The sequence below is a fragment of the Nanorana parkeri genome, unplaced genomic scaffold (genome assembly GCF_000935625.1).
Source record: "Nanorana parkeri isolate BGI_ZX_2015 unplaced genomic scaffold, ASM93562v1 scaffold1015, whole genome shotgun sequence".
Taxonomy (NCBI): domain Eukaryota; kingdom Metazoa; phylum Chordata; class Amphibia; order Anura; family Dicroglossidae; genus Nanorana; species Nanorana parkeri.
The window spans coordinates 118909-130751 of NW_017307283.1; positions in this window are offsets into that span (position 1 = coordinate 118909).

Consider the following 11843-nt stretch of genomic DNA (forward strand, 5'->3'; position numbering starts at 1 on the left):
GCAATCCCTGAGTATTTATGTACTCCCCCAGCATACACCACTGGCCATAAAACTCCTAGTGATTGGCTGGTGAGGCATAGACACTCCTGATGCTCTCCTTCACTGCCCACTCTGTGGCAGGGTCACACCCCACGCACAGGTAGGTGTAATCAATAGCAGAACATCTAGAGTTAACCAAATGATACCAGACTACAAATCAGCTAGACTGATTACAGTGCTTGCAACACTAGATTTTAGTATCCACTCCACTTAAGGTGGTAAGGGCAACACTAGTACTTCTGATGCTTCCAAGTGCTGATCATTGTAAGCAGTGCTTGTTGGTTTTGCTTGCACATGGCGGATGGCATAATCATGAGTAACCAGTTAGATTTCCTCTTACATCATTCTCATCTTTGTACATTGAAAGTGATTTTTGGAAATTATAAGTTGACTTCTGGTTGTTTCCTGATGTTGATGCATTTGAGTCACTCCCAAGAGGGCCTGGCGCCATCATTAAATAGACTTGCTACGCTCCAAAATAATTATCCCAGTATGAGTGTAAAAGAGTGCGTAAAAATGTTTTAGCTATACATACATTTTAACAGTAAAAATTTATTTTGGCAAGACTGTCTTCTTACACATAATAATATACTCACTATAAACAGATACGGCTTGTAGATAAATCAGCAGGCAGATAGATATGTTTTCTATGTTTAAATAAGAAAGGTTGGCTTGTAATATTGTTTTAGCCTTTTGTGTGTTGGGTAGGGGCACTCTTAAGCATTCAGTTTAGGTAATCCAATGGGCTTGATTTTACAAAGCTGTTGTAAAAGTTGGTGGACTGACCAATCAAAATATTACTTTTAAAATGTAATGCATTAATCAGTTTAGTCAAGTAGAAAATAAGAACCTTCATATCAGGTTTAATAGCAGTATAGATAATTATCTTATGGATTTCTAATGAATCCTCACCTTTGGAATTTTGTATCCCCGGAATTCTGTGTCTTTGCTAGTGGCATGTGGCGGTCCCAAAGGCGCGATGTTAGCAAATCGCTGAATCTCATGAATCACAGCATCAGTGTATGGCATCTTGCTACGATCATCAACTGATGGACATCGGCTCTGCCCAACAACCTTGTCTATTTCCTCCTGAATCTTCCCTGTGAACACACAGTGATTGCACATCATCATTAAACTTTGCCTTGTAATAATGGACAGTCTGGTTCTACTTAACCACAAGATACAGGTCAGTACAGCTGAGACTATACAAACCTTTTTACCTATACTTTGGCTACTATTGGTCACAAGATCCAATGTATTATCAGATCTGAGGAATAACAACAATGTCTGCATTTGGTGAGTATGGGATGGCAGAGGGAATCAACAAGACTCTCTCCTGCTTAGATAACACAGCACTAATGTATTTCTTTGCAGACTCATACCCTATGTACTATGAAATCCTGTGAGAGCAATGAGTTGAAAATTTAGTAAGTTGAATCCAATAGCACATCCAGGTTTCCTCATAAATGAAACCTTATAAGTAACATTTGTACACCCAGGGGCAGTATGATCTCCATACATGATATTGGGAATGTAATACTTAGGGCAGAATGATCTCCATACATGATCCTGGGAATGTAATACTTAGGGCAGTGTGATCTCCAGTATGATCTCCAAACATGATGCTGGTAATTTGCATTTTTATTTATTGGTATTGTTGTACACAATTTGCATTTGTTAGCATTAGCACCTGGATCTGTCTTCATGCTAATCTCCTATCATCTGCATATGTGTAAGAAGACAATTGTAGTTGAAAAACTAATATAAGATTTTTTTTCAGGTATTGATACCAGTCCAGGACATTAAAATTCTGGTTATTTTGGAAGCCATATGATTATTGGTTGTTCTATATGGATGATGTTTCTTGGACTGTGGAGCGGCTGTGTTCATGATAAAAACTGAGAATGCGATATTAAGTGAGGGAAGTGATGTTTATGAAGTTCTATAATTACTAGTAAAATGTATTTTTTTTAATAAATGCATGATCGTCGGTGTATCAAAAGATCTGGGATAATTGTTAAGTCAATAGATACATTTTTCTTGGAATTATGCAATACCAACAAAACTATCTGTGAAAAAGAGGAAGGCAGCACACACTGGTTCCTACTGCAGGCCTGCACGTCACTACTGTGTCCTTTAGTGTTGTGGAGGTTGGCAGAAGAAATCACTGAGAGCAATGGGGAGAAGGGAGATCGACACTGTAGGAAGTATTGGTTTCCCAGAAGACTTCGAAGGAGGATTCATCATCAACAATGTAGTGTTCACCAGCGTGGGTGTTTTCCTTTTTTTTTTTAAACGCTTACAGCGTTACCTAAAGGGACAAAAACGGTGGACTTTTAAATCTATTCTTAACCACCTCCCAGCCGGCCGTTGTAAAAAACGGCCAGCTGGGAGCTCTCTAGATCTGAGCGGGCGTCTATAGACGTCCGCTCAGCCGCGGGCACTAGCGGGAAAAGCCCAATATGTAAAAACAGGCAGCGATGCCTGTTAACATACAAGTGATCCGCCGGCTATAGAGCTGGCGGATCGCTTGTATGAGGTGCCGATTTGCGTTGCCCCCCTCCTGCTGGTCCTAGGCTCTGCTGTGCCTGGTGTGAGCACGAGACCAGCATAGTGCCTCTGTCACAGGGGATCACTTCCGCATTCTTGTGTCTCTCTCCAGCTTGAGAAGCTGATGAAGCAGATCTCTGCTTCATCAGCTTCTTCAGGGGGGTCCTAGGTGACATTAGGGGTCTGGGAGACCCCTGATGTCTCCATTAAGAGAACCTGTCACATATCTTTGCTATCACATAGGGGGGTTTTATTAGCCCCCTACGTGATAGCAATAAAGTTAAGTGGGAAAAAATATAGGAAATAAAAATTAAAAGTTTCCAAATTTTTTTTTTAAAGTCACACATAAAAAAGAATAAAACGTTTTTTTTAAAAGTCCCCACCCATACATACACGCATGCAAACATGCATCAGGTGCGCATATGTGCAAAATCGATGATTGCGCCCATTACGCCACACATGTTACATATCGTTGCGAACTTTGCAGTGAGAGCAATAATTCTAGGGCCATCAATAACTGATAACACTAAATTGATGAGCGGGAAAAGCTTTTAAAGTGTCGCCTACAACCAATTTTGGGTGTTTTTCTGCGATTTTGCGGGTGCGATCAATTTTAAAGTTTGACATGTTTCGTGTCTATTTACCCGACGTGACCCGTCTTTTATATTTTACCAAAAAATTGGGTAATAATAATTGTTTGCTAACATAATGTAATTTTTTTTTTTTTTTTAAATAGCGTCATGAAATAAAAAGGTCAATATGTAAAGTGGTCTTATTTCTCTGTGCTGGGTTGGACTCGCCTCAGCTCATGGGGCCCATAGCCACCAATGAGATTTAAAATAATATAAAAATAAATAGTTGGAATGTGGAAATCTTAATATGGTTTGTTACTTTAATACAATTGGGTAAAATTGGAGAAGGGCTCACACATACAATATCTTTGCCCTGTGGCATCCGTCAACAGAATAAATACTCATCTTTGAGATTCAGTACGTATTTTGAAAGTATGTGTATTATATTATTCCGATTCATTTATTGTTAAGAAATATTTATAACAGTATGAAGAGATGATATGAATTTTACTATTTGTAGTAAGTTTTTTTTTATCTTTATCTCTGGGTTTTTTCAGTTTTATTTTGTCATCCAAGTGACCAAGTTAGCGGATCTCTATACCCCAGTTCACTGGGGAAGTACCCTGGGAAGCAAACTCACTAGGCCCATCCCACCCTCAGTTTTAGGGGGCCATATTTTTATGGGTCCCTTCATGTTTGTTAGTGTGAATTTTTTTTCACCAACATTATCTAAACTCGTCAAACTGAATTTCAGGACTAAACAAGCTACCAATGGAGTGAATTGTGTGACATTTGCTCACCTAAGGAGGTCAATAGTCATGTGCATCAGCAGCAAAAGTGTCAGTACATTCCTACCTCAAATCTAAATGTTCAAAATCCAGCTACTTATTTTTATAAATAAATATGAAACTGATTGGTAGTTCCAGTGCAATGGACACAGCTCTTACTTGAGAAATATTAAAGTCCAATTGAAGTCTTATACCCATTTATCTCTTTTTATTTATGCACAGGTTTGAATTGTGCTTTCTTTTTGTGAAATGTTGCCTCCTACTCTCACTCTGCAGTGCTCTGTGCTGGCATAGCTGAGAAACAGCCACATCACTCAGTACAAGTATCCTTCCCTTTTATTGCAGAGGAAGACAAGTCCTGAGTACTGATTACTGAATGCGCTGGGTTTAAACTCTGATGCCTATTGCACTGCACAGTCATATTTAGAAATCCTGCACAACTGCTAGAACAGGAAAATTGAAGTCAGACTGGGAAAATGGAGGTTGTTAGTACAATGTTTATCCCACTTCATATCTATTTCTGTGACTCCAATTGGGCCAATGTGTGTCATGACTAGAAACATTTAAAAGAAAAAGTGTTTTTGCTGCCCATAGCAATCATCTCTTTCATGAGATGTATATTTCATATACTTTTAGATCACATGGTTGAATGTTATTGGTTGCTCTTTCCCCTTTTTTGTGCATGAGATGAAAAAGAAAAAAAACAATTGCAGTAGATATCTCACCTCCTCCGTTTTTATCAGGAAGCTGTCAATAAAGTCTCTTGGACAGTTCATATCAATTGTGTTCTTGTGATTTTCCACAGACTCAAGAATGAATTCCTTCAATTTGTGATTTTGAAGACTTTCTGGTGAGGCCCAGGAAGGTAGTACATAGTTTTTGGGAAGATATTGAGTAGCTGTTAAAATAAAACACATTTTTGTTTCTTCAAGAACAGTCATTATAAAAAGGCCAACACCATGATGAGAGCTTTGTGTGCGGGAATGAGCAGTATTAAAACTGTTGTACAAACTACACATTTGGAGTCAAATATTAGGTCTGGCTCACAATCCAGCCCAATAAAATCTTAAGCTGAATTCCTGTTCTATTCCTTTGTCTGTGTATAGTTTGTAATTACATAGGTGTAAATGGGGGCATATGTATGAATTCATTGTAGTGTGTACACACCCAGCAGGTATGTTCTGCAAAGCCCTGCATGAATTGCAAGGTGATGTTGTGTAAATTAGCTCTACGTTGTGTTGCTTGCGTTGATGAATGCAGGAATGTAAATGCATGAGCTAACCATTTTTGTCTAAACTGTGAAGCAGCATTATATATGCATCATGTGCATGATTTTTCCATATATGGCATTAGTGGAAATATGGTTTTAGAGACTTGCTATTAGAGCGGCGTGTAGCCTATGGCGCATGCTACATGACGCGCATGTACGTAAATAAATAAAAACGCACCATAACGGCTTGAAAATGTGACACGTTGCTCGTGTTTGGTTGATAAATACGTTTTGCTGTGTAAAAATGCACACGCACCAGGTGCGTGCGTGTGTTTAGGTTAGTAAATCACCCCCTTATCTCTACACTACTCTGGCCAACGGGATTTGTCTGATATAAAACAATTGCTGCAGTCTCCACTGGTGTGCAAGATTCACAATGGTCCTGATTGTCAGTGACCATGTGATCTTCGCCTTGGCTTTATTTTGGCCAAGAAAGACATACTTTTTTTGCAAATAATTTTAGGAATTGTTAATGCTAATGCATATGAAGCAGTCATTTTAGTGATGGGTGTTGGAACCAATAAAATTGACATCTATGATACAGCTTTGATGCAAAGGTGTTCCTTGATATCCTGAACTCCTGAACTGAATCAGCACGTGACTGTGTTATACGCAAATGAGCACCTTCAAAGGTTTCTTGGGGCTGGACACTGAGGAAGGAAGATCTGCCGGACTGGCATCTCCTGGGGCAAGCCCGACCCCCTGCTGGTATTTACTGCCCACACCTGTGTCAGCAAGGATGCATACATGCTGGGATGGGGGCATGGGACATATGATAGAACCTTCTTCCTGTGTGATTATCTGCACTAACCTAGCTCACCATCAGGAACAATGGTAACCTTGGTGACTTCTTGGACAAGACAAGTATTTCTGGACTCTACAATCAAGAATGTGATTCGCTGAGACCTGCTGGAGAGGAGTGTTCTGAGCACAGAGAAAAACTCATGGCATGTGTGAAAGAGAAAGAAATATAGAAAGAGAGAGAAAGAGAGAGAGAGAGAGAGAGAGAGAGAGAGAGAGGTGGCTAGCTCAAGGATCTCCGCCTTGGCTTTATTTTGGCCAAGAAAGATATACTTTTTGCAAATAATGTCAGGAATTGTTCATGCTAATGCATATGAAGCATTCATTTTAGCGATGGGTATACTTTAAGCTTCTCCAGAATTATGTGCATTTATTTCCATCAACCTCTCCTTTCCTTTTTACATAAAATAAGAAGTCTACTGCAGTAAGGTCCATATACAGTAAGATGTAGTATTTGCTGAAATTTATAATGGTTTTACTTAGTTGAAAGATCCCCCAAACATCTTGACATACTCCGAGAGCAGCACATAACTAACTAGGTTAAGGTAAATATAGAATGAGCTGTGAGTATTTGTTCATGAAATGTGAGACTATCCCAGTTACCTTTTAACTGTCCCAATTTTGCTGCAGCTGTATCTAGAGATGTTCAGATACCAAGTACCGTACTCGGTACAAGTACAAGTACAGATACTTTTCCAGCTCCAAGACTAGACTAGACTAGAGTTATGTGCATTTACTTGCATTTGAGAGCACAAACTGTGCTTTTGGAATAGGACACTTAATTATGGTACTGGCCTTGCTTTCCAAAAAATACACAGGGAGACAAGCAGACACAGGGCCACAATACAGTGGTGGGACAGACCAAGGGAATTGGCAGCATGGCTGGAGTTCTTTGCCAGGCTACCTCACCCTGTTCCTCCATTCCCATAGCCTCTTTAGGGACATTATACTGGCTGGCAATGGACTTTCTAAGGCACTCCAGACAGTTGAGGAGGGTAATCAAGAGAGGCTGGAAACACTGGTTGAGTGCTATTAATGCCCCTTTGCCCACAGAATCCTAAAGACTTGGAAAATCATTCAACCACAACCTATGATTCTAACATCTTACTCCACAACACCTGACGTTACCTTCTACAATATTATGTCTCATTATCTGCAGTGTCAAAATCCACTCCACCAACTGGAAACTAACAGCTACTCCTAAGCTAATGCTACCCGTCTTACATTGTGGAGAGAGTTGGGAATGCTGTGAAGCCTTTTCTGGGCAAGGCAATTTATCTAATTACACCCCCATGGCATACAGACTCTCTACTGGATCTGTTTAAGCTTGGAATATTCCCTTGATGGCAACAGGCCAAGATTCACATAGTATTTGTGTTTTACACAGGATCTCCTGATTTGAAGGGGAAAACCCCAAAAATTTTTTCCATGGTGATCCCCTTAAAATCCATTGCAGACTGCTATCACAGATCATGGTCTGGATTCTGAAGCTTATGCTTCACGCACAAAAGCGAGTGCTGGTGACTTCCATTATCAGTTGTATAGTGACACAGCACCATCCGTGTTGTCACTTCTAGCACCAACAATTAGGTAATTGAAGGTCGGTACGCTATATGGAGTGCAGATGACTCCCTAAAATTGGATTCTGAAGGTGCCACACATCATTTTTTACATGTACATTTTTTACATTTCAGACTAGGTTGCCTTTTAAAGGGCGTTGTGACTATAAAAAGATTGAGAAACACTGGGCCTTTCACTGAGTAGTGAAAGGCCACTTCCTCGCCCCCTCCTCACTCCTTGCCCATTCACAAAAAGCCTTGTATTTTTCTTGCAGAATACAAGATGTTCTGTGATTGGAATAAAAGGGGAGTGGAATCACAGAACGCCTTGTGTTACACACCTAGTGCTGTGTGTAAGAAAACTTTTTTTCTGGATTTTATGTGCTGTCACAATAGTTGTATAAAATATGACAATTCATAGTCATGGTTAATATTCATACAAATGAGTAATGAGAATGTATATAGTTTATTTTTCTTAAGCCATTAGTTTATAGGTATAATATAGCTAATTATTATACTGACATCTTGTGGTCATTTTGGGTTATTGCACCGTGTTGTCCTGTGTTCCCTCCCATCTATTATGTATTTCCCATTTCTTCTTGGGTAGCTGTTTTAATGGCATCAAGATGTCTGACTGTAACATGACTAACATGTTAATCTGCATTGCATGCTTGGAAACATTACCATATCTGACCTTCAAATACTGCCTGTTCATTCATCTGCTGTATTCTGGTGTTTGTTATAACCCTGCTGCATTCAAATAATTCACTTTGTGGATGAAAAGGTATTTGGTAAGTTCAGCTATCTGATAAGGACTGCCTTGTCTCAAACGGTGTCTGTGTATACGTTTCTATAGGCTGTAACCTGAGCCAGCACTACAGGAAGAGGCCCTGAGCTGAAAAGGGAAGTTCTCACCAAGCATGAGAAAAGATACAGATTTAAAAGGAAGAGCATCAAAGAGAAGGGAAACAACCATGGATTAAAGTAAGGCACACATTACAGTATTGTTTTATGTTAAAAAATCTGAGGGTTTAATGTCCCTTTAAGTTTCGCCTAAGGCCTCACAAAGTCTAGAGCCGCCTCTGGCAGTGAGGACCCAGCAAACAGAACACACACAGGAAACAACTGAAGACAGAAGAGGTAAGGGTAAATCAATAATTAAAATAATTATTATTTGTTGCCTAATGTTGTATAAGGTACTGTTGCAGCAATGCAGAATGGCACCCTCTATAGAGGACAACAAATCTCAGCAGTACTTTATACAGAAATGCTATTGTTATATAAAGTATTGCTGGGATGTGTAGTTCTCTATAGCCTTTGCCATTCTGCATTGCTGTAAATATTAGGGATGCACCAATATATCGGCCGCCAAAACATATCGGCCGAAAATGGCACTTTAGTCTAAATGGCGAAAGTGTAATTTTTCTGCCGATACAGCGGCACATCCCTGCTTTCTTTCCTCCCCGCTGGGCGCTGTCTGTGTCCCAGCAGGGTGGAGAGAAACTGTGACAGCCGGCCGAGCGTTGCGAGAGGAGAGCGCTGTGTTTGTGGTTTGTTTTTTTGGGGGGGGGATGCATACAAAAATCTTGCACCAGCGCCCTTTGTTCCTTAGGTCCGCCACTGATTAGGATGCCTACACATGTCTCCCTTACTGGTGTCATAGGACGCCATATATCTGAATTTCTCATAAATAAAGGGTCTAGAACATCATTCATGTGCCAACACAAATGTGTTTTGTATTTTGATTGCCAGGAATGCAATAATATACTAGTTTAAGGGAGTTGTACTCATTATGGCTGAACATGTATATCAAGATGTTGATAAGACTTTTCATGTCTTTGCACCCTTATTGCATGGCAATACCATGGTATTATGTGGCATCATAGTCACCCAGTCCTCCCAGCCAGATGATCTGATCGGTTCCAGGAAGCAATTACTTTTACCAGGAAAGAGTTGGCTTTTCAGTTCTTTCCAAGTTTTCTGGATTATAGTTGGGATCCTGGAGATTTCGAAGAAAATTGCGAGGGGTGAAATCTCCATTCCTGGGTCCATGCTTTAGTAGTGACCAGCACCCAATGATTGTTTACCTGTGCGCAACCCTTATGAAAAGGCTGCTGGCTAATGTTCAGGGTTCCAGCTGGGAGACAGAGGAGGTGTCTGTCCAGGAGTCAGGAGGGCTTCATCCTGGAACCAGCCTGTGTGGCAAGTTGAGGAGAACCAGCCCGTGTGGCAAGTGTGTTGGATACAACCAAAGTGGCAGATGTTTGTTAAAGTGACAACCTGGAGTCGGTGAGACTTTGACAACTGTGCAGTTGTGTTATGTTGGAGAAACACCTGTGAGGGAAAACGTCTGTGAACTTTTAAATAAAACTGGGCAGGAAGCCCTAAAAATAAGTTGTTTGTGGGTGGACTACATCCTTAATGCACTACCATTTGAAGCCAAATCTCACAATATTTACTTCTTATTTTAATTTATATGATGTAAGATATTTGTTAATTGGATGTTGTCTATTAGCAAATGTATAGAAAGGGTCCATACAAAACTCAGACTTGCTCTCTGCCTTTTCCTGGAACACTTGACTTTCTGTGTGCTGCCTACAGAAATAAATATTGCTGAAGATATTGATCATCCCTCTCATTTGAATAGATCTTCAACAACTCTGAACACATTTAAATGCATACAATAATGAAGCTCTGTACTCATTAATACATAATTATTATTATTTTTTTTTAAAATGCAAGTAGGCTAAGTACCCATCGTTTACTTGGTATCAGCCTCTTGCAATACCCTGTACAGCAGTGATCAGACTGGGAGAGGGATAAGCAGCACACGGAGCCAGTCAGTAGTACTGCAGTGCTTATATGCTAACAATGAATATGCTGATAGGAGGAGAGAGCAGAATGATAATGAGATGAGCTCACCAGTCTGCTGCTTCTACTTTCAATGTCCAGTCAAAGGCTGGGCGAGGGACATGACCTGCACATGACTTGTACATAAAAAAAATAAGGTCTCCTGCCTTGCCAGACATGGCTGCGCTGTGTACATTTTTGAACTGCATGAAATGTAATAAAACACTTTGGCTGGTAATACAGCTCCGATTTATATATATATATATCTGTCATGAACATCTGTCATGAAGCTGAGCAGTGTTAGGGACCATTAACCTGAAATCTGGATTCTGGGCATTTATGGCACCTTGTACACCATCTTTGATAAGCCCTTTAAAGGGTCAGTCTACCCAAAAAATTAATTCATTTAAATGTAAAGCCTTGTTGAATATCAGAGTACAGACAGTCCCTGAATTACAAACATCCGACTTACATACGACCCCTACTTACAAACGGGGGCTATTACTGTACAGCCTTTGTCCCAAGCTGCAGCCAAACTGTACCTCGCAGCGTTCCAGTAGTTGTAATGCGACCGCGTTCGTGCCAATGAGGAGTGCCCCCCCCTTCTTGGGTCTGGTTCGTAGTACTGTACGTACATTACAGGTAGTTGGTTCTTAGAAGTGCAGGCGAGGGGTGCCACCCTCTTCTTCCGGGTCACTGTGAGGTTTTTACTGCTGCCTGTATCCTCATTGTCCTTGAGACAACAAGAAGTGAGAGGAAATCTACCCCTAGGAAGGGAAATTCACTCCTGTAAGAGTTATCATGGGAAAAAGGTGTCTCCACTGAAGCTTTATCACCAATCCTTGTTTCCACGACAACCCAACATTTTCTAAATCCACAGGGACAGAAATCTGAACAGGGGGCACACACAGCAAAGCAAACTCCCTATGCTATCCAAAACAAAACAAAAAATGTTTTTGGGGGATGGAGTTACAATTAAAAAATGTACCTGTTCCAACTTACATACAAATTCAACTTAAGAACAAATCTACAGTCCATATCTTGTGTGTAACCCGGGAACTGCCTGTAATAGAATTCTTGCATTTTTAGATGTGTGATCCTTGAGCTGTGCTGAATAGGAGTCCTGAATAACACTGGGACACAGAGGAGTCTAGTAAATTGAGATGAAGGGGGAATTTTTCCCATGGCCTCATATTTCTAAAGCTATTAGTCTCTAGGCCTGATTGGTCTTTTCAGTGTTTAGAACATACAGAGAAGCTTTGTCTTGCTGCTTTTAAAGCAGACAATTTAAATGTTTTCCCATCAGTTTTACATGCTTTTACAAGCCAAGTTCTCAGAACAGAATCTCATATCTGTAACAGAACTTTTATTATTAATTCCTTAAGGGCCAAGGACAGCTGAGTCGCCAGAATCG